Source organism: Bactrocera tryoni, chromosome 3 (genome assembly GCF_016617805.1).
Source record: "Bactrocera tryoni isolate S06 chromosome 3, CSIRO_BtryS06_freeze2, whole genome shotgun sequence".
Lineage (NCBI taxonomy): Eukaryota > Metazoa > Arthropoda > Insecta > Diptera > Tephritidae > Bactrocera > Bactrocera tryoni.
Window position 1 is genome coordinate 2827343 of NC_052501.1, and position 19135 is coordinate 2846477.

A 19135-nucleotide genomic window follows, 5' to 3' on the forward strand; every position below is an offset into this window, starting at 1 on the left:
GTTTTTTCGAAAAATTGAGTGATTTTGCAATCAGTCGGCCGTTCTGGACATGGTTTGACGTCAACGCGTTCTCGACTCACAACTGCTCGCGACAACATTCTGAACGTTACGGCAACAAAAATTGAAATTTAAATTAAGAAGTCTTACTAACTTTACTTTTTCCCTTACATTGAAGTGTTTTTTGTTCAAAGTTTCATTTATATGCAAGCAAGTCACTACAAATTGCCACATATTTGTGCTTCAATTTGCTTGAGGAGCAAGTTAGTCTCACACCGTTGCTCGTCAAAGTAGACTGAAGAAGAAGAAAAACATCGGATATTTGAAATTGAAAACTCTACAAATTTAAACCAAAAAGGAAATAAAGAATAATAAAACTTCTATACAATTTTGCTAATGCAAAATAATGTCAATCGGAATAAATATAAAGAGCTTGAGCTCTTGAATAATGCTTTTCACTGTCTACAAACATACACACACACGTGCTTGCGAGTTTTGCATTCAGGAATTGCATTGGATTTATTATAACGAAAAACTAAATAAAATGATTAAAAACAAATCCCTCAAAGTGTGTGCAATGGCATTTAATTTCATTTTTAAGCAGATTACTATTTTAGATATTTTCTTTTACACCACAAATTGTCACTTAGTCACCTTTGCTGAAAGCTGCTGCTGTTGCATCGTCGTGTTTGAATTTAAGTCACCTGCAAGTTCACTTATGTAAGTTATAAATGCAATTGCAGCATAGGAATTTCAAATTTAGCATTGGCTTTTGGGCTTATCTCCTTGCAGTAGTTTGTTTAAAGAAAGCACAAATCGCTTGTTCATCATACGCCCCGCTGACCCAATTCCAACAGCTCAGGCCAAATTGCAATCTACCAAATCTGCACAATCATCATTGGCTTTGCGGCGGCTATTTTCGTTTATTTCACGTTATTTCAATGCATATCCTTAGAAGTGCTTTCATCGGAGCTCCGGTGTTTGCACAACTGAGCTTTAAAGTAAATATATGCGCGTGCACACAATTGTTGGTAATATGATCTCGAGCATATTTACGATGTAATCCGCATAAGTGAGCGTAAGACGTTATACACTATAGAGTAATAACACAGTTTGTGTGTACATGCAGGTAAATTCTCACAGATAATATTTCATAATATGGCCTCACGCTGCTTTTATTAGCCGTCTTCAGTACTACAAGCAGATATCGGAATCTACTGTTATATCAATATTAAATTTGTAGAGGATTTTTCTGAGCAATCTACAAAGTTTCTATGTATATAGCTTCACCTTTAATTCGAGAAATTTATACGTTCTTTTACCTTTATGCCTAAATCATTCCATCAAGATTATATGCGAATACAATGAAAGTTGAGATTTGTTGTAAACTGTAAATGAAAATTGATAAGTACTGAATAATAATAAGTAAAACATTCAAAATTGGTCAAAAGTAGCAAAAAGTAGCAAAAAGTACTCCAACATTTTTCTAAGCTCATCATACCTTTATAATATAAAAAGTATTAATTTTTTATAGTAGAAAAAATTTTGATTATTTTTTCACAAGTTGATAAAAACATGAACATTTTTTTGCTTTCTAAACACATTTAGGTAAATTACACCGGTCAAGAAAAAAAAAAATTTTTTGGGGTTTCTGTTCTCATGCTTGAATTCTGATTCTAGACATTGAAAAACACTTAAATATTAATCTGCAGTTCTTTAAGTTTGCTTTGGGCTGATCTAAATGGATAAATATATTTGGGGTTTATTACGAGAAAGCTCATATGAGCATAAAAGAAATACAAAAAATATTCACTTTTAGACAGTAATTTCTTGATATTTTACATTTATATATTATTGTTTATCGCACATATTGAATAAAAACGACTCTTGTATCTAAAAAAAGTTTTCTATTTATAATCTATAGTGAAATTGTTGAAAAAATATAAAAATCATAGAAAAATTGCTCTAATTTCTACGAAAGCGAACTTTAGCCGGAAAAAACAATTTTTCTTTATTTTTGTCCAAGCAGAAACTAAAATTTAACATGTAGATGCCAGACCCAAGAATCGTGTTGACCGGTGTTATTTATGTATAAATCATTGCGTTGATTTCTTCGTATCACAATTAAGCGAAAGTTGTAGCACATTCCTCTATGTATATCTGTTATTGATTTCTTCGCTTGCCAAAAGAAAATATTTGCTAAGGAAACATATTTGTTTACATTCTCAACTCTTACATTGTTAAACATAAATAAGTAAATATTTCTAATGCAACATTCATAGGTAAATATGTGCCTAAGAAGTGTAAAACATGTGCCTTTTGTTGCCGTGTTATGTTGCTGCACAAAATACTACAAAAGTACTGTTAGCAAAAGTTTTAACAAAATTTTTATTTTCTGCATTCATCTGAATCTGGATTTATGCATTTAATGCAGATTGCAGTTAAAAATTCACTCGCAAGTTTACAATGCAATCATTAAGCGAGGCAGAAATTCTAAACTGGCTCTGAGAGAGATATTTGCATTTCATTTTAAATCTGCGAACTCGATACTTTACTGCCACAGCATGAAGAAAAACGCGCGTGGTTGTATATTTCTGTATAAATCTTTGCTTTTAAGTGCACACATAATTCACGCTTGTCTGAATTGATCAGATAAGTGGCTGCCTATTCACTTGCATTGATTATATAATAGTGAGAAATGGCTATTTACTTATGTACAAGTATATCAATGAACTTATGTATGTACTATATTATTTCATTATTTCCAATTTCAGTGAAGCACTCTTTTCATGTAATAATTTTTAATTATTAACATAATTTCGCCGTATTATAACTTTGATGTATCAAATCAAAGCGGTTCTAACTTAATGTTGGTAAAAGTGTTGAAAATGAGGTATATATGTGAGTTTAAATTGACTGGAAAATATATTTCGTTGAATCTGCCAAAAAGTTCGTAATAAAATTTCTTTATTAAGCTACAGTGTTCAGTTTTACTACAGATGCAATTACCAATTTCACAATTTATATATATATTTAATTAGAAGGAAGCATCGAAAGCCGGAGTGCGCTACTTCAATCCGCTAAACCTAACTTACTCCCATGTCATGTCTTTTCCACGCGACCACTGGACAAAGTATTACTTCATGGGAGGGAAGAAAACACTTAAGTCTCCTCTATTGTACGGACTGACTGACGCCTAATCTGTTGTAAATATCTCAGTCTTATCATAATTAGAGCTGCCGCTTCAGCTATCAGCTTTCCGTTTTAAAGAGGACTCGCACATATGTACATAAACGCAGTAAAATTTTCAACCATCAGATTACCTCCTTGTGTGGTTTTCAGCTTTTCCCTTTTAATTGAAAACCTAGGGCAATGAAAGAGTACATGCTCAGAGTCTTCTATACACTCTGTACACGGCGGACACTAAAGTCATGACGATATTTGATTAGGTAGCTTCTAAAGCACCCATCGCCACTGACTATTTGGGTCAGATGAAAATCTGGGTCCATATGTTGTCTATCTATTCACGTATGTATGGCCGGAATCAGTCTGTGGGTCCACCGTCCTTTGAATGAAGTTTGCCACCGTTGCTGCTATATTCCGATGCTTTTGATTCTTTCCTCTCTTTTTGCTGCGGTAGACGTCTCTTGTAGGTTCTACAAGTAAATTCGGGCGAATGGCTAATACCTCAGCAGCGACATTTGATATGGTTTTGAAAGCACTTATCACGCGTATTGAATATATTATTTAGGTGGAAATCTTTTTGATTAAATCAAACTGCTTGAAAAATATTAGATACTTGTAAGAAAAAATATATATGCATTATACGTTAGTCATGGATGACGACAAGGCCAGTAGAACCGCCTGTCTATTTGTGTATATTGTTACTTTATGTATCCTCTCGTAGTTATTAAATAGAGCTTCGCAGACCTTCTCTATGCCAAGTACTTCCTCTTGAAAGATGTTAACCGAGTTCGGTAGATGGATAGAGACTCTCGTGCCTAATCCGCAGTCCATTTCGAACTCGTCGGTATATACGGAAATGCTAACTTCCTCTTCTATTATGTCCCTTCTCCATTCTCGTCTAGAGGGTATCCTCACCTGGAGCAATGGGAGAATGTAGTGTGAGTTATTGACGTTTACACTGAGTTGGTTCAGGATATCACTATGTCCATAGTTCTTCTGATTCCAACCACCCATTTCTATTATTCTTATTGCAGAACATACTGCTGTTTTGCGAATATAGAAGTCTATAGGTATCACATTAAGGGCGTCAGTCAGACATGACTTGATTGCACCACACATGACATGCTGCACTTTGTATTCCATTTAATTTTCTGATCTTGTATTGTTTCAATAGCGCTAGCCATACCACACCAGTACTCCATATGTAAGTATAGGTCTAATGACAGGCTTGTATGTCCATATGATAGTACTAGGTTTAAGGCCTCAATTCCTGCTGACGATTCTCTTGCAAATGTAGTAAGCCATATAGATTTTTTTTTATTATTTTCTTTCTATACTTATTTTCCAAGTCGACGACGTATGTTATACTCCAATTATGAATGAAAATCAAATTTATAAGCAAATTGGCTTGAAAAAGAAACATACATATATCTAGGGACTTCGCACTGTTCAATTGCTCCTGTACTTAACGCCTTTTACTTTCTACTTAGATTTTTTTTTCTCGAAAACCACTTAAAATGAATAAAGATAGACTTTCCAAACGCATTCCGATTCGAGCAAAATGGACCGCACAGCTCATTACTCTATCATATATGCATGTGCCTATGTATAGGTGTATGTAAATATATTTCGAATGAGTGTCTGCAATGTAAATTCACAGCTCATAAACGAGCTGAAGAGCACTCCAATGCACCTTTTGATTTGTTTATTGAGTTGCTTGATAAATGAGATAAATTCGTACACACACATACACACATACGTTTGCACATACGCGTTTACATTCGCATTTGCTTTGTGTAAGTAAATCTATGCATATAACTGCCCTTTAAGTGTGTTAAGTTGTCTGAGTGTAAACTTATGCGCATAAAAGCTCCACTTGACTTAAAGATAAATTGCCGTTAAATAAAAACAGAAAACAGAGCCTCGCCTGAGTTGTGAATGCAATTGGATGCCTTTGTTTAATTTATTGAAGCGAGCGTGTTGCAAGAAATACATTTATCCGAGCTTTTGTATCGCTTACGGCGGCGCCTGCATCAACTTAACAAGCAGCTGCTGGCGTCTGAGCATCCGTTATGCATACGTTGCATTGTATTTCATTTATTTATGTGCTGAGAGTGGTTTTAAGCCAAAATACGTTGCATTGTTGCACGTTTGTATCGATTTAATTTTCATGTGGAGACACTGCGTATGAGTAACGCTGAAGCAATGCATTGTGTGGGTGTTGTATGAATTATTATTGTTGTTTTTGGAAAACAAGTATTATTTTAATCGTATGCTATTTTAGTTTTCTCTCATAATCAAGTTTCAAGAATTTATTTATAGTTTGGTTTTGTTGGCTTTTCCTTGGGATTTTTTTACACTGAACACTTTTCAATTCAGAAAAAAAATTTAATTCTGAAAAAAAATTAATTTGAAGCAAGAGTGAGGTTTTTTATTACAAAGGCACATTTTGTCATATTTAAGCTTCAGCTTTCTACGGACGTGTGATGCAAATGCCGCACAAGAGTTCGCCTCGGCTAATCTGAAAATAGATATTAAATTTGTATTAAAGCGGGGAAACCAGAACCCATAGCTCATTTCCGGTGTTGTGCCTACAATCAAATAAGTTTTTGCTATTCTTGCTTCCACTGAAAACACTTTACCTCGTGAATTCCTTCAAGTAAAAGTGCTTTTGTGGATCACTCGTCGCTCAGCTGCGCTCTTGACAAGCGTAATATCTAATTTCAATTTTCGGCCGCCTTTGTGCCCCCTCACCACTTCAGCAATCTTTAAATTTCTTCAATTTCACACAAAATTTGATTAGATCAGCATGCGTGGGCGGCACTTGGTGTCATAGTGAGTAGTGCACAAGCCCAGATGTGATATGGTACATCTGTATTTATATGATATACATGATTCTATAAGCTAATATGAGTGCGTGTATGTATGTATGTGCATGTGTGGCATGAAATTTGAGACGTAAACTCAATTTAGTTGGAGAATTGCAGCCGATTTGCATGAATTACTCATTGACGACGCATTTACCTGTGCATAACGGCACATGTGAGGGCGAAAATATATACCTGTGTGTGCGTGTACGTTGTAAGTGAGCCGCACCTCAAAGTGCGAGTTTATTTTTCTTCATTATTTTTCATGCTCAACGTGCAACACGCAACGAGAAAGTGCTTGTATGTCGGTAACGGAGCGCTCAGCTGGCTTTTGTTGCGATGAGGAACAGTGGTGGTGTGCTCAACTAAGAGAAAATTTCAGGTCACGTTGCTGTTATGAATTTTAATATGCAAAATTGACAAAATATGTTAGCCAAGCGCACTCATAATAAATAGAAAACAACTAAAGGGCAAACACCTTCATTCAGTGTGCAGGTGTATGTGTGTGTTTGCGTGCTAACTGGTATGTCGTGCCGCTTGTGTTAAGTGAGCAGACATGGTATTGTTGCCCGGGTAATAGGTACTGTCAATCTGTCTGCATGGCACGCATTCTCACCTAAATTGAGAGGAAATATTCAAATTGAATAAATAAATGAGAATTTTATGCAGCGAGCAAGAAGTAATCTATTTTGCTTGCTCAGGGGGTGCAAAGTTTTTTCTCATTTCAAGCTGCTACTTTAAGCGTAAATGCAAGCCAGCTCAAGCATTTATTGAGTTGTAGTATTAATACCGCATACATATGTCAAAATATATAATTTAGGCTAGCACTCGTTTCGCTAATCTATTTTTAATCGCCAAATTCCATTTGCTGACCAACTAATTCGTGCCAATTTCAACACGAAAAAGTTCGCTACAACTCTGTTCTCAATTTTGCAAAGCCCAAATTGTTCCAATTTCCACGAAAATAACGGCATACAACTAGCAACCGCTCAATGCGCCTAAAAGCATGCAATTCATTTTCATGTTCCCAAATATGCAAGCATGTAACGCTTTTATTTTCATAAAGTATTATTTTGTCTTCGTTTTTTGCTTTGCTTTACTCGCATCCATTTCATTCTCCGTGTGTATGAGTGTGTGTGTGTACGGGTGTTTGCTTACGCGCTACTAAACTTGGCATATTTCAAATTTATCACACTTGGCCTACAGCCAGGCGCAGCACAAATGAAAAACAACAACAACAATAAAAACAACAACAACATTTGCAGCAACCGTTATATGTGCAGAAGCAAGTGAAGTATTTATATATATATATATACATATATATACCTGTATATATGTAGTGGTTAGCCTGTACCGTAAAAACAACAACAAAAAGTCGCTAACTGAAAAACGGAAATACAGATATATGTGCATACGAGAGTGTATGTGTGAGCACATGCTTGCACTTCGAGCAGCGCCGTTAGTCTGTTCGCATGACTCGCTTAGTCCGTGTATTCCGGCGCAACGTGGAACATAAAAATGCACTTGCTTTGAAGCACAGCCTGCATGCATTAGCCATCGCAGCAAAAGAAAAATATATTTTATTTGTAGTTTGTGCTCTGTATCTACACAGTCCTGTTCCATAGTTACTCTACAACATTTGGGGCAGGTTGCCGGGCGTTGTAAGAATCTGAAGCAGCGACATTTACAAGCTTAAAGTTCAAACCAATAAACACAGGTGCAAACGCAAACAAGTAAAACTGATTTATGCTTCAAGATGTGTTTGTTTTTCGGTTTTGGTTTTGGTTAGGTACGAACTCTTTTAATATAAGAAAAGCTGATAGTATGAAGTAATGTCCAAATAAAGAAGTTATATACACATGTACACATATTTAAGCATATGTATTATGTGAATTTCTGAAGTTGATCCGGCAAATAGTTACAGTGATTTTAGCTTATTTTTGAAAAGAGCTTAACTTTGTGTAATCAGTTTCAAAGAGATTACATGGGTTTCATGGCATAAAAAATTTTTTCCTGTCTTACTTAATTATACTATATTTGTTTCAAAGCCGGCAGTCAAGACTTCTTACGATTTACTTAACCGATTTTAATGAAAATATTTAAAGGTTGCCGAGCAATAATTAGCAAAGAACAAAGGATTTTTTTAAAAACCTCGCAAAATTTTATTATTTATTATTTTTTACTAAAGAACGTATTGCTCTTATTTTTACTATGGATCATCGTGTAAGCAATTCTGTTGTCAACGGAGAAGCACTTTTTTTCGGGGTACCTGCCTGAAACGACTTCGTGGTATTTTCCGTTGAAAATTCCTAAAATCTTTGCAAAATATTAAACTGTAGAATAAGAAAAAGTTTGAGTAAAATAACTAATATTTTAATAGAAAAAAAATATTGAAAATGGGCTGTTTTTTATTCGAAGAAACCCATGTAACCCCTTAAATTCGGTTTTCTCGAAACTTTCTCCGAAACAGCTGAACCAATCGAATTAAAAATTTCTCTTAACCTTTTTTGACTTTTTTAATATATTTGTCAGGTAGTTATTGAAAAATAAAATTGATTTAAAAAAAAAACTGATTTTTGAAAAAAAAAATGATTTAAAAAAAAATTTATTTTTGAAAAAAATTGATTTTTGAAAAAAAACGAATTAATTTTTGAAAAAAACAAAATTGATTTTTGGAAAAAAATTGATTTTTGAAAATAAATTGATTTTTGAAAAAATAACGGGTTTTAACGACTCTGAAATGTAAATTTTTCACAAAAAATGATTGTGTTTTGGAAACCGCCATTTGGTAAAGAATAAAAACTTTGCTTCCAGTTTTTTTCTGAGCATACCTAAATTCGTCTATATTAAACAATTTTTTTTTTTTGAATTTGAGATAATTTTTAAGCAGAAATATCTTTCCCACTGCCAGCCATCTTTTTTCAGAGGTACTACTGGAGATCGGCTACTTCATGCAGGGTATCAAGGATTTTCCGAAACGATTCACCGATTATCTAAGTACATTAAATTCTGTAAATGAACTACATTTTTATTTATTTGTTAGATTAACCAAAAACATAGCTCACTTTTGGGCGCAAATAATATTAAAGTATTTTTAAATGTTTTAGACCACTGCGTCATTTTAGGCACTCACAAGCAAGAAAATTCATTAAAAATTAAGACACAAACTCTTTGTAACGCTGAATATGTGTCGACTGTCTGGCACGAAGCCTTGCGCGGTCTACGCTCTCTACTAGCAAAAAGGCAGCAAAAGCCCCCAAAAGCGCCACCAAAATATTTACAAATGCTCGTGCCTTCACATATTTACACATAATGCTTCGCACACATACTCTGACATATGCTCGCGCGTGTGTTTGTCTTTTTGGGACCAACGAAATATATTCACGAATATTCGCAGAAAAAAACGGAACTTTTACAACTGTCTGAGCGTGTATGAAAAGCAATATATTTCAGACACTGGGCACATGCACATTTCGTACATTTTCACACATACAAATGCATGCATATATTGTGTGGCCACACTGACACACAAGTGCTGGTTGCGAAGCACCTTGAGCTGCTAGGCTCGTGCGGCGACCGCATTGCTGTAACGGAGTGATAAAAATTTATTGCCCCGAATATGTTGATGCATGCGCACATTTTCCCATATTTATTGGGTAATTTCTATTTAAGTGGGTCATTACTCTGCCCTGGGCGCAGGCGCGGCGGAGGACACATTTCCACACAAAAAGTTGAAATCAATGTCGCTGACACAGATCGCTAGTTAAAAGACCGCCAAGTAAACGGGAATGTGTGTCACATTAGAGAATAAATAATTTTGAAATAAATATTTAAATTTTTTTTTTTTTAATTTCAAATACTTTTAAATTAGCGGTAAAAAGGGAAATAAATTAAATTTAAATTGAATTAAAACAAGAGCGGATTTCAGCTCAACTAAAAACCACAAACTTCCAACTTCCACAGAAAAATTAATTTTTTCGTTTCACGCTGCCCCATTCAATTCTCATCTGCATTCTATTGGCTTTTTTCCTGCTTTGCGCGCCAATCATTAATTTTTACTCAGTTCGCCCAACTGTTCTTTTGGCTGTTTGTTCGCAAATTGAGTGGAATTAATTGACAAATCAAGTAAACAAAAATGAATTTGCCAAAGTCATTTGCACACGTAGCTGGAGCTTTTTTCTCGTTTCGACGCTCTGCAAACAAACAAAGTGCTCGGTGTGTGTCACTCATACGCCCTGGCAGTCGCTGTTCTATTATGCGTAGTAACTTTGTTCTTTGACTTTGCTGTTGTTTGTTGATTGTTGTTGTGCTAGTTGCCGATATAAATGATCGTGGCATCGCATGCAGATTTTGCGACTGTCAAAATCAATTTGACGCAATAAATTATTAGGTCACATGTGCTGTCGCCAAAAGCTGGCAGTAATGGCAGTCAATTGTAGTGAGTGAGTAAAGGTGGAAGAAGAAAGCAACTGAAAGGAATGGGAATTCATCAATGGAGAATCGAAAAAGGCATGCTTGTTTACACATTGAGCGAAGCATTGAACTATTTTTCTCTATGGGCTGCATGCTTAGGGTCCATAATCTCATAATCTAATTTTGAAAGGGTCGAAATGTCTCATAATAAAGTCAGATAATTTGCGTTATGCAAAAATAATTCCAACACCATTGCAACGGCAATCAAAATCTCAAAACGAATTTTCCATCGAAATCTTTTGTTCTCTAAATTTCCCTTCTGCAATCCAATATATTCTTACTGCATTATTCTTTGCCCACACACAAACCGCTGCAATAAATTCGGAACTCCGTTTCGACCGCATTAATTTAATTACCGTTGTGTGCAACTCATTTCTATGCAACTCCACAAAACAAACATAAAGGCGAGATAAACTCAAAATCTCGCTGTGGCTTCCGCTGTCAGCAGCGACAGCGCGTTTCCGGCAATCAAAAATCAACAATCAACAACAACAACAAAGTGGGTGAGCGGTCGCTGTGTGTCAAATGCCAGGTGAAGTGAAAAAGTCAGCAAAGCATTATGGCTGCTTGTGGCAACGCTGTGGCATGCAGCACACGTCCACGTACCTATAAGCTTGCTAAAAACCCGACCCGAAAATCAGATATAATAAATTCGTTGCGGGGACACTGCCAATACAATACACACGCGGATTTATGCATAATGTGTGAGTGTGTGAGTTTTTGCTGTCACACGTCGGTTATGCAGCGTGATTGTGGCAGCAACGTTGTGGCACGTGGTGGAGATAACTGTTTGCGGTGCGACGAATTGCGGCACATTGTTGTGATCGCGCAAAAATTATTTCGTTTGCCACGAAATTGAACGAATACAAAGCGACAAACACGAAGGCGAAATATGCGCGTAGCATATCGCAGGGCGCACAGCGTTTTCATCCATAGATTTGCTAATGCAAATATATACAGGGTGTTTGAGCGCAAAAATTGCATTTATTTGTATTAACACAGGTGAAATGTGTGGCACAGCGTTGAAAAATGTTGCGTTACTGCGAAAAATGTTTAGCGGCAGTTTCAAATTCAAGCAGTATATGATAAAATTCTGCTAACAAATCCCCTTTTAAGCGCGTATCAAATACAATTTTTTACAAAAATCCAATTCTAAAGCTCCACATTTGAGTTCCATTGTGTCCCATTTAATACCACACCACAAACGAAGTCGAAAATTCGACAAAACTAACCGCTTTTGTTGACTGGGTGTGCTCAACGCTTTGCAGGTGCACCACGGCAGGCGCTTACTCACACTTGTACATGCACACACACGTGCGCGCTCTCATACTCATCACGAGATTTATATCACGTGATATGCGCCCAAGATTTGTTACACTTGTGGGAAATAATTTGCGAAGCGACAAGCAAAGAACGCTCAACACCGCCAACAATGCATGCGGAATATTGGAAAAACAGATAAAAAGCGAATTTACAGTTACCACAATAATCTCACAATGCGCGTACATCGCTCACACGGCAAGCGGTGGTACTGTCGCAGAGCTGTTAAGATTTTAATAAACCTTCAACATTTGCAATTAACTTTTTTGCATTTCAATTCACTGGTGCCACATAATTTAGCGAAGCAACGCGTTGCAGGCGTCGTTGCTCTTTGTGTACATATGTATGAGGCGGTGTGCGGTTGTCATTTGAGCGCGGCGCAAACCACTTTAAAGTCACTGTGTGGCCTGCAGTGCTTACATGTTAATGTGTGTGTGTTTTTGTCTTTGTGTGAGTATATGTGTTCATTTAGAGAAATGCTTTTTCACCTAATGACAGCCACTGCTTAACAAAACGGTTTCAATTAAATATGCAGCAGCGGCTCTTTGTGGCTCCTATAAATATGCAATGCGTTTGCAGCTTTCGCTCTTATTGCCCATATCCATTTGGTGAAATATTGCTCTGTTGCTTTTAATGATCCGCCAGTATAGTATTTAAAAACTTGAACTGTTTAAATAAAATAGTGTGTATATATAAAAAGGGTTTGTATATAGACCCTTTACGAAATTCTAGCTGATAATTTTTCAAGAAATTTTGAAACTTTTTTCGAGTTGTGATTTTTTTTCCGCTTTATTGAATATGATAATGATTTTAGCTTAGATCTATTTCGAAAACTGGTTGAATGTGAAGCAGTCATATTTAAAGATATTGAAACATTCCTCTGTTAAAGTAGCTAAGAAAGAAGAGTGTTGTTTTAGAATACCACTAAATACGAACTTCACATTATTATATGACAAAATTATCTTTTATCTATCGCATCGTTTTAAAGAGAGAGTTGCGGTCTCTTAAAATTCGAGAATTCTTCCGAAGAATGATACATTATATGTTATTAAAGGGTTATTTCCACTTGCAAGAAAAAAAACTGTTTTGGGACTTTATTTCAAAAGGCATTTTATTAAAGAAAAAAAGAAAAGTAGTATATATGAATAAAACAGAATTTAATGTACTTCAGTAACACTAGTTTATAATCCTTGGTGACAGTGATGTAAGAGGCTGTTCTTGCTAATTTCGAGCTGTTAACAGCAAAATTTTCCTAAGTCACTCGACAAATTTTCATTAAAATTTAATAATATTCAATCTGCAAGATAATCTACGAGAAAGATGTTGGACAGTGTGAAAGATCTTCCTCCTTAAAATTGTCTCAAATCAAAAAACCAAGAAAAACATTATAACAATAGAGAACAAAACAAAAACTCAGCGTGGATTAGAAATTCGAAATTGTTATTAAAATCTTATTCATCGCTCGTTAGTTAACAATATTTGTTAATAATAGCTTAGAAGATCTTTTGAAAATTTAAAGTCGAGCGGCCCAGATGTTAGAGTTAATTTCCATAACGACTCTGAAAACGCATTTAAAGTTTTAGAGGCAAGCACCAACTTTAGCGACCTTCACAAGTACAAAATATTCCTTATAAAACTTGATTTGACTGATTTGATCAGTCAGTTTGGATGGCAGCCATGTGTCATAATGCTCCAATATTATATTTTCTTAGGAAGAAAAGCACGTGACGAAAATTTCAGATCGATATCTCAAAAATTGATAGACTAGTTCGTGTATAGACAGACAAACGAACAGACGGACATGTCTAAATCAACATACATTGTGACAAAAACGTACTCGGAAATTTAAAACAAAACGAAAAATATTTAATTATGCTCAACATTTATTTTGTCGTCTTCAATGTAATCCCCACCTGAAGTAATACACCTATGCCAGCGATTTTTCCAGTATTCTTAACACTTTTCATAAGCACTTTTTGCGATCAGCTCCTTCAGCAAATCTTATTTGATCTCTTCGATCGACTGAAAACGGATTTAACGGAGTGGCAATTTAAGTTTGGTGAACAAGAAAAAATCACAAGGAGCAAAAATTGGTGAATACGGTGGTTGTTCGATGTTATTCATTATTTTTTTGGCTTTAAATTCGGTCACAATCATGGCTCGATGCGATGGTGCATTATCATTGTGTAAAATCCATGAATTGTTCTTCCACAATTCCGGCCGTTTTCGACGGATATTCCCACAAAACCCAATACGGCCAAATAGAACTCCTTATTGTCTGTCCCTCCGGAACAAATTCATGATGCACCACACCAAGCATATCGAAAAAAGAACAATAACCATCACCTTGATTTTTGAATGGCTTTGGCTTAGTGTTAGTGTTCAGGGTTTCGGCTCGCTTTTTTCCCTCCATTCTGATGATTATTGACTTGTTTGCATGTCACACTCATAAACCCATGTCTCATGGACAGTTAACTCTTTATGAATGTCGAATCGAAATTCTCACGGTCAAGCATGTCCTTAAAAATATCTTCCAAACTATTTCCCTGATCAACCCCAAATTTTCGAAGAATATAAATAGATTTTTTTCAACTACCAAGAAACTTAAGCATTATTTACTATGTTATTTTTGAGATTTAACTTGCCTTTTGCTTTAAAATATTTCTCAATCTATGCCTTTAAATGCTGGAAAGTTTTTCATCGCTTTCACTCACATAGAAGCTCACACTCGCCCACTTTGAATATTTCATAACAATATGTCCAATCCACATTCCACATAGTGCTGTTTGAAAACTAGCTCGAAGTCACAATAATTTTTGAATTTCTCCTCCCCCCATTTTTGGCATTTCAAAATGATAAAAACATCTCCAAGTATGGATTCCCAAGTGGGCAGCTGTATTATTATATAATAGTATGTATATATACATATTATATACGAGTATACTATATAAAATATATAAGTGTGTGGTAAATATGCGCAAGGCATCACAAACATTCCGGCCGGCATTTGGTGAATGTGCCACAATGCGTCGTTTGCTCATTTGCATGCGAAGTTTTCATGTCGCTGACTGCTTGCGCGCCGCGAAAGGCGAAAATGCCGCCGATATGCTGCAGATATGTTCGCGGCAAATTGAGAAGTGATTTTTTTCACATCAGCAACAACAATTAATTTCCAACACGACGCAAATTGGTTTAAGTGCGTAAGACCGAAATGAAGTTGCGTGAGCCATTAACGGGAGGCGAAGGGAGGCGAAGGGAGGCGAAGGGAAAAACAAATTACAATTCAGGCGTTAACTAATGAGCGAAGTTAATTAAAATATATATTTTATAGCAATTGTTTGTTTCAGTTTAATTAAAATGGCGGCGCGAGTGAAGGTCATTAAAATATCGATTGGGGTTACGGACATTTAAATTTGTAGGATATTTTAAACTTTAATGAATTAATGATTTTTAAGTGATATGTATTTGAGTTAACATGTGCGTATACTGGCCTAAACGTTAAGTGAGTTTTTGATGGAAAAGTTACTAATTTAATGCAACGGCTGCGCTTAGACCACAATAACTTAACATACATTTGAATTAGATAGTTCTTTGAACAAAAAAAAAAACAAAAATATTGATGCAACAGCCAGTCTACACGCTTGAAAAATTGCGGTTCCTTCCTCCAGTCTTCTTGATGGATACATTTCACACTGGAAACCACAGCTCATGGCCTCCATTTCGCGCTCCCCGCTGTCGCTTTAGTCAAATTTGCCATATTCCGCATCACTGACCCACTTAGGAAAAGTAACATCAAACAAATCGTAAAATCCTTCAACAACATGCCACAGCAACTTTCACTGAAACTTACGAATTTTACGTCACTCACACACTCACACACACACACACACATGCACAGGGTGTTTGTGGCGTGAAAGCTGCCACAGCGCACAAACATTTCTTTCATCCTCTTAACCCATTTCAATAAGCAACAACAACAACTTTTACGTTATAAAAGCAATACCTGAGTTATTATCATCACAGCATTGCTGCGCATGTGTGTAACGCCTTTCGGCGCACCAAAGCTTTGAGTGTAATCACTTAATGTGTTGTTGTTATTGTGATAGAAAAACTTTCCAAAACCCTTGGTGGCATTGCTGTGTGGCAATGTGTTGACTTTTTTGTTGCATTATGCATGTATGAAAATAATATATATGTGTAAGTGTGGGTGAATAGCAGAAAATAGTTGACCGATTTTATTTTCGCTTTGTTAAAAAAAAAAATAAATAAGCTTTTTTCAGCAGAAGCGTAAATATAACCTAAGTCACGTGAATGCTTATAACAGTTTATGAAAATAATAAAATATAGGTATGTATGCGTGACCTGCAGTGGCAAAAATGGTTTCTAACTACATAGTTCAATTCCAGCAAAGAGCATATCTCGACATATCCATATGCAGTTATCGGAGGAGTTGGAGGTCCTAGTTCCAATACGATCATCTGGTCAAATTTTATCCGGACAGGGTTATGTTAACTAAGGCAAAAACCCAATCTTATTCGTGGCTTTGCGAAATTTGTCGGTTTTTCCACGACGTGAAAGCTTTATGGCAATATTTTATTAGGGAAAATCATTAATCAACAGGTTGGCTTGAAATATTGTGTTTCTAATAGAATTTTGAGGATTCTTCCAGGTACAGTAACAGAAAATGTTCAAAATATCAAGTTTAATAATTATTTTCATGCCACAAAGCATTTAGTGAATGTCGTGAAGTTAGCGAAAACCTGTCTCATGCGACTCACCCAACCATCCCTGTTACCTTCGTTGATAACATCGAAAAAGTTTACCAGTAGATCTCAACATCGCTTATGAATCGACTCAACACATTATGGTTAATGTTTTGGTTAAAGTTTTGGTTAAAGTTTTGGTTAATGTTTTGGTTAATGTTTTGGTTAATGTTTTGGTTAAAGTTTTGGTTAATGTTTTGGTTAATGTTTTGGTTAAAGTTTTGGTTAATGTTTGGGTTAATGCTTTGGTAAATGTTTTTGATATGAAGAGGTGCAATGCTAGAGAAAATTGGATAAAGCGTTCGAATACTTTGTTTTGGCGCAGGAGAATATTTTGAGGGCGATAATAAAGATTTGTATCGAAATACGTAAGATAGCAGGTTTTGTTCAGTCCGGGTCAAATTTGATCAGATGTTATATCATGGCTATCTAGTTCACACGTTCTTTGAATAAACCTTGACTTATATTCTCTAGATACTGAATGGCAGCTCCGTGATTTGCAGCTTTTCTGAACCCAAAATAATCATTTTTACAAGAAAAAAAAACGGTTTTCTAACTTCTGTTCTACTTTCAAGAGTCTTCGGAAAAGTTTTTAGTTGCAGTATTAGTACTGCAGAATTTCCTGCAGGGCAACAACACATATGCGAACATACGAATACAAGTTGCTTTTCGCTGTGCTACGCCGCTGACATGCGTGCCCAAAACAATCGAGTAACGGTTTTGTGCATTTTCATAGAAGCCGACCCTGCGCCGACAAGTCTGCAGAGCGCGAGTGTGTGGCAATTTTTCACCTGCGATCGAGTTCATTGAAAAGTGAACACTGAGCTGAAAGAAAAGCCACGGCCCACACGATGCGCCCCCCGTGGGGATATTAAAAATATGAAAAGAGTGCAAAATGCTGGAGCAGAACTTAGAAAAGCAGAAAAAAGAGAAATTAAGCAAATGCCAAAGAGAGCAGAATGAACGAATTGATTTTCACTTACACGCGCCCACACACATACACACATACGCTGAGCAGGAGTTAAGTTGCCTTACTGGCATATACACCCGCACCTGAACGACCACCCACCCACGTGACTTGGACACGCTACATGAAGTGCAACATAAATTCCAGCGAAAGAGAAAATACTTGCGTTTCCACATAAAGTTGCAAGACTTTCAGCTCAATTCAGCGCCACAGAAGTGTGCATGGCAGAAATAATATTTCTTCTTTAGTTTCATGTTGCCATTCAAGCCTTCGCCGCAATCGCCTTAGCTGCGGCGGCTTGAGTGGCGTGCAAGTGGATGGCATTTGCTGGCGAAAGTGCTTGGCGCGCACGCAGTCGGAGGCGTGTAGAGCTCGGATTTTATGGTGATGCTGCGCGATTGTGTTTTTCTTTTGAGTTTTATTATTTGCGTGGAAAATAACGCCTTAACGGTGCACAGGATAGTGTAGAATAAACCAAAGAACATTGTGCACAAACAAATTAAACTAAATAAATGGGACCAACTAAGCGAGAGCATTCCTAAGATGCTTTTTCAGGGGGACAGAGATATAATCTTTTTAGATACTTTAGACATTAAGGCCTTTCGAAGGACCGTTTTATAGAGTCTTACATAGCTTCTTCTTCTTTTTTTTTGGGCCGACACCGCTGACTCGCCAGACGTTATTATTTCTCGCTGTTTGGCGACAATTGGAAATACTAAGTGTTGGCAGTTCCTTCGCCACCTGGTCTTTCCAATGGAGTGGAGTTCTTCCACTTCCTCTCCTCCCCCGGCAGGTACTACTAGTTAGCGCAGCCGCTGTCTCTTAATTCGCTGAACTATGACCATAAGTCTTTCGCAGAACCTTTCTCGGGGGAAGACTTTACTCCTCAATTGCCTACTCAGTCCGAAGTAGCACCTGGTGGCAAGAGTAATTCTACGTTGGGTTTCCAATCGTTGGGCATGTTTTTGTCCGACCATATTTTACAAAGAAGCTGATGTATGCCCCTTATCAGTTCTTTACTACCCTGTTTGAATAACTCGGCCGGAAATCCATCGGCCCCAGCCGCTTCGTTGTTCTTCAGATGGGTAATTACTATTCGAACTTCTTCGTTGGGGAAATGGAGTTGACCATCTGCAGGTGTCATGCTTTCACTGGCTTTCAGCAGGATGGTGAAGTGTTTCCTACATCATTTCAGCACGCTCTTTGCATCATTCCTTACGACATATAATTACCATTAAGAAATCTTATATATTGAACAACACATAAGATATGAAGTTAGCTGGAAGCTGGAATATCTTTTAGGTTTGCGGGGGCAAAGGGAAGTATTGACCATTTTATTTATACATTATGTTCCGAACCTGACAATGATGGAATACATTTATGATACAATTTGTGCAAACCGCTAGGTGAGATTTTATATCCTGTAGTAAAGTGTTGCGAGAATATAAAAATTCTATCGTTTTTCTTTTTTCATTTACAAATTATTTGTTCTCTTTGACACTTTGATTAAAGTCCATAGCTTTTGAAAATAAGACAACTCAAAAACAAAGTGTTAACTCACA

The 19135-nt window shown here is 36.4% G+C and overlaps 1 protein-coding gene across 1 annotated transcript in view; it reads left to right on the plus strand.

Annotated features, from left to right (window-relative positions):
• The window catches only part of LOC120772169 (zwei Ig domain protein zig-8), a 174299-nt gene that overhangs the window by 136796 nt on the left and 18368 nt on the right, over positions 1 to 19135 (plus strand). The window lies entirely within an intron of this gene.